General features: G+C 36.3%; 1 long non-coding RNA gene across 1 annotated transcript; it reads left to right on the plus strand.

The window, feature by feature from the left end:
- The first annotated feature begins 1,681 nt into the window (after window positions 1–1,681).
- Window positions 1,682–2,479, plus strand: LOC127135287 (uncharacterized). The gene is made up of 2 exons (XR_007808499.1): window positions 1,682–1,941; window positions 2,109–2,479. It is a non-coding gene; the product is annotated as an uncharacterized LOC127135287 (long non-coding RNA).
- Window positions 2,480–5,779: the final 3,300 nt, after the last annotated feature.

The following is a 5,779-nucleotide window of genomic DNA, read 5'->3' on the forward strand; positions in this document are numbered from 1 at the left end:
GATCACCCAAATTGATTTTAATAAATACCTCTTCAAAAATAGTATGCATGAGCATGTCATCATATGTTCACATTTCAAGCTATGCAATGAGGTATTTGGAAAGTGCATGTCATGATGAGAATAATGTAAGAAGAACCACCAAATTTGGAGCCTTGGTTCAAAAGTTATGCCCATTTGAAGTTTTAAGCACACTTTGCCATGATTGGATCATATCTCCTCAACCACACATCATAAATCCATGATCTTGGACTTTTTGGAAATGGGAGAGAAATATCTTCAACTTTCATGTTGGACAAAATTTCATTTGAAGCTTTCTTGATGATGTAAGATTGAGTTGAAGTTGGTCCAAAACCTTTCCATTTTTGGAAATTCCAAATTACAGGTCACTTGCTATTTTGGGAAAGTCTTGACTTGACTTCAAATTCTTCAATGTGAGTGTTTGAAATGTCAAATGAGACTTGTTCGAACATGAATGAAGTATCTCTAACCACTTCCCACCTCCAAATCCACAGTTGACTTTGCAGTTGACTTGCAATTGACTTTTATGGGCCTCAGATGACTTGCACATGCACTGATGAGTTCTGAGCCTTCAACACTTGGCCAAGTTGCTTCGAAGTGATCCTTGATTCACATGAGCTCTCTAGAACAACCATAGGGCTTTCATCTCATGGAAAATGCTCTTGCTCTCTTGCACAGTTGAATCTCCTGACCAGTCTTGACTGATGAGATGTAATGGACTATGCAATGTGAATGCAATGTTAATGACCTAAAAATGAAATGAATGTACAAATGGGAGGTGCAAATTTGAGGTGCTACAGGTATGACTAAGGATGCCTTGACTGAAGATTCTGATTGAGGCTCCGAGCTCCACATATTAGAAGAAAAAGTCTTATTAAGTGACCAAGGGTCTTTTGGTCACAAAAAATAGACCGGGATTATACAAGTTCAAAGGATTTAATTGGTCAAAATTGCTTTTGATCAATTTAAATCGGAGGGTTTGAAATGATTTGGAAACTAGGTTAATCCTAATTTAAAGGTTAGAAATGACCAAACTAGTCTAAGGGATCATGTTATTGGTTAAAGGGCAATTAAATCGCAAGATCAAAAAAAGTTTAACAAAAATCGAAATGATTAGAAAAGCAATCAAAATTCCACCTGATTAAGATTCTAAAACATCTAATTATAACCTAATGAAATTCTAACATTCTAATAAAAATTCTAAATTTCTAACTAAAATATAGGACATTGATTATCTCCTAATTACTCCTAATTAGGCAAATCAACCTAAAACCTTAATTACCTTAATTAAGCCAAGTCCTAAATTAACCGGAAATTCTAAATCCTAATTCCAATTAAATCTAATCAACTAATTAGACTAAAACTCTAATGATCATAATTAACCTAATTGCTCTAATGATCACTAACAAATGTTCATAAAAGAACAAAATAAGAACCTAAATGTAATTCTAATCAAGAACAAATGTTCATAAAAGGACCAAGGCATGATTGGCCCGGCTTCACGCGTAGGATTGAAGAGAAATAAGATTGAATCAAGAGAACTCACTGAATCGGTATCCTGACAAAAATGCAGCATCCAAAACAGAAATGCAGTAAGGTTTCTTTATATAACCTTTATTTCTGTTGGAATTGGTTTTGATTTGTTAGTTATTGTATGCAGTTAGGTTAGTTGGCTTGTGTTGTGGAAAGGTGGATTGGAGATTGTAGTTGGCTGGTGCAACATACGCTTGGAACCCAATTGGTTGAATGATTAAGGTATAGTGACCTTTTCTAGCTTCCTCATTATGCAGGGTCCACAGCAACTCCCATCTCTAGAATGTCCCGCAACATGGACGAGATTATTTGATGGATGCGTGACGATGTCGCATCATGCTCACTGTTTACGTTCAACGCCAACCCAATTATGCCCCTTTGCGGTTTCAGGTTTATGCCCTTATACCGTTAGTGAGCTACTAATTTGTTAAGTGTTAGAAGTTGCCTTGGAGTTAGTTAAATGATTTTACCGGACGGAGTTAGATGTTAGATAGAGTTATGCTTTCTTTGTTGATTAAATTACGCCGGTGGCTTAACTTTCTGTCATGTCCTTGCAGGTTGCGTTGGAAATTGGAGGGTGGAGAAATCTCGACTCTGTTATCGGTTAATTTGTGATTGTTGAGAGATTTCATTATGAATTAGGAAAGCTAATAGGCGGCAATGGAAGAACATATGTTGGATGATTGGCAATGCAGGTCTAGAAGGGTCAAATACTCATTCGAAACAACCCAAACACATGGTCGATGGATGACAGCAGCAAGATTAGAAGGAAAAATCTGAAGTTTATTCTGCCATGTTCCTATACTCTTCTTAATATACGTAGTTTGAATTTGAAATATGGGAAATTGTGTATTTGTTTGAATGGAAACCGAATGTGAAATAAGCATTGTAACCGAATTTGGTTGGTTGAATGTACCATTTTTGTCAATTCTTGGATGGTGATTTAGTAAGCAAACCCAAAAAATCCACCAAACAACTTGGTTTGTAGCTAGCAAATTTCTCAATATATTGTTCAATTTATAAAGAATAAATAGTTGATCCACCCCTTTTCCATGAATTAAACTTCCTACAGGTTCTAAATCCACCTTACGTCAACAAGGTCCTTCATCTCTTTCAGATATAGACTAAATGGTCTATGTTTGGTGGTGGAATTTCCAACGCATGTGTGAAATTTGGGATTGAAATGGATTTAGTTTTAATTTGAAAGGTTTATGAACATGGTTTTAAAATGGCTAAAACTTATTATGGTTTAAATTAGGAAAAGGAACATCATGGCTTGACGATCGACGTGAACAAACTCCTAAGGTGACTTAAAATGAATATGTAATGGCTTATGGATCTTGGATAAGAATGATCGACTTACGGTTTGAAAGTGACCTATGGAATGTGGTTGACTTTGGTCAACTGGTTGATCAAAAGTCAACTTACGCCACAAAATGCAATTTCTAATTAAAATGAACATTCTAATGAAGCAAGGCAAAAACGTAAATTCACACGACCATCTTTTAAAACAACCAATTGAAACCAGGTACTACGAATGATTATGAAATGATTTGAATAAACAATGAATCCTTGGATCAACTGATTATAAATGAATCTTGACACACAAAGGGACCAATGAATGACACCTGGATCAGATGATGGCCAAGATAGCCAATGGATGAGGTGACAACATGTAATGGGATGTAATCATGCCTTAGACCAATCATGACGAACCAAGGACTAAGATTTAGCCAGGTCAGTTTAGCGACCAAAGGCTTCAATCATAAGGGTTTTCAAACCCCTCAAAGCAAACCGCGAGGTTCACCAACCTCAAAATCAAATGCACTAGGTTTTAATGTAGAATATACACCAAAGTGCTACCTCCAAGGCCCTGGGCACTTATCAATTAGGGTTTTTATGTCCATATGAACACCAGGGTGCAGACTTCGAGAATCCAAGTCTCAAAGAAACCATAAATTAGGGTTTCTCCACCTGATGAGCAATACCACAATCTCAAATCTATGATTCTCATTAGAATGTGTTGATTATGCATGAATGATGCACATGAATGAGTGATGAGTGAGCCTTAAGTTATAAGTCAGGTGGGAAGCAAAAAATGAAGGGCAAATTTTGGGGTAAAACACCAACTACCAACCAAGTGATAGCTTAATAAAGGTAATCAAAGGGAATGATTACCAACTACCAGCCAAGTGATAGCTTAACAAAGGTAACCAATCAAAGATAAACATAATATTACTTACTATCAGCCGAGTGATAGCTTAACAAAGGCAATAAGCCAAAGGGAATGATTACCAACTACCAACCAAGTGATAGCTTAACAAAGGTAACCAATCAGAGGAAGATCAAAGTTCAGACCATGAATGAATTGGAGAGAAGCGGTCAAAGAGGACTCAATCTAATGAAACATGAACTCAATTGGGGATTGATTCCATCTAGATAATGAACTAGAGGGAAAAACTGAAGCAAAATTTTCCACGAGGATCAGACTCAGTGGGGAATTAGAAAGGATAATCTATTTCTACTTAAGGTCGACACTCTATGGGAGAGAGGACGCACACACTCTGCAGGGGGAAAAGTTATAGTGAGTGGTAAGGGATTATTGCAAAAAAATAAAAAAATGCACTAGTAAGCATCATGATGCTATGCATATATGTATGATTATGCTGAAAAAACAAACGCAAAGGTGCGAGACCGATAACACAATACAAAAAGATACTCGATTGATCTCAACAAGATGGGGATGTTGGCAGAGATTCGTCAGGATTACACCACCCTTGTGTAGCGGGGTATTCGTTACCTTTAGATTTATTGACTAAATCAAAAGTAAATCATACAATTCGAGTCGCCACCACACTTCTATTTATCCAAAGGAAAGGTTAGAAAGCGACCAAAAACCGAGAAGTTTTATCAAATCAAAAACTAATAAAAATGTCAGAGATCTGGGTAAGGGGGTTGGTTATGCAATGAGAAGGTTTTAAGCACCCAAAACATCCTTAGTACTCTAAGGGAGCCCTTTTTGCAAATGTTGTATGGTAGGTTGGTATTTATGAAAATATTTGTGCAAACATGATTGGGGAGATGAGAAAAGAATATACAAATTATTTACAATTTTGTTGTTTGAATGGATGAACCCATTGCCTACGTACCATCACAAAGGTAGGATCAAAACCTCGTAGTTCGGGGTAAAAATCTCAAAATAAATTGGTGAATTGATTTGGACAAAAGTCTTAAGGTCTTTTATTATCAAAGGGAGAAAACTCAACCTAAACAAACAATCCACCATGTGAGGAGAGCTTCAACATACTAGTGAGGGATCCACCCTATAATAATTATGGAAGACTTATAGTCCAATCACTAAGGAAGGGGTGAGGTTTACATCAACCACTATGATAACTCAAACCTATGGCTAATGTTTATGAAAAGTTTTCAATAAAGGTGGCCATTGGAACCACAAAAACAACTTGAAGTGAGTTGTATTTACAAGTTAGAAGTATTCACAAAATGAAGTCAAAGTTGACTTAAGATTCAATTCAAAATAAGTATTAATGAAAAGAGTTTGAAAAATCAAAGGCATAATGCCTAGGTTTCTAGTTTTTGAAAACAATGTCAATATTTGCACAAATGAGTTTGGCTTGGGTTAGAGGGGAGAGAAGAAGAGAAGGGATAGTCCTAAACATGCAAAGATGAGAGAAGAGAATAAAACCCTTGGAGTTCCTTTCTTGAGATCATAAAGATAATCCAAGATGCTCCTTTCCTTTGGGCTTAGCAAGCAACAAGCAATTACTCAAGCAATCAAACAAATATTCAATCAAGCTCCTAGGATCTCCATTTGGCTTGTCTCTCTTAACTTGGATGTTCATGACAATGGTCCTTCTAATTAGCTCAAGTTTGGAATCCCTATCGCACAAGAACAAACAATCAAAAAGTTCACAATGCAATAAGAGGAATGGACAAAGAGAGTTTAGATTAGGGGTCCTTTCAATTCAACTTTCAAGATTAAGCATTCTAAAGGCATGAGACCTAGTTGCTCTTGAACTCCATTAAGCATAGGTAAGGTCTTAATTCTAAGTCATTTCTCCTCTTTGCATTGGGTTCACACAAACAAAGACAAAACAAGCACAAGGCAAATAGTATATTTACACAATAATGTGCTCAAGTGAGCAAAAGTCAAATGGCATAAACATAAACATGAGCTCAAATGAGTAAAGGGAAAAGACAATATGAA

This window comes from Lathyrus oleraceus, chromosome 4 (genome assembly GCF_024323335.1).
Source record: "Lathyrus oleraceus cultivar Zhongwan6 chromosome 4, CAAS_Psat_ZW6_1.0, whole genome shotgun sequence".
Taxonomy (NCBI): Eukaryota; Viridiplantae; Streptophyta; class Magnoliopsida; order Fabales; family Fabaceae; genus Lathyrus; species Lathyrus oleraceus.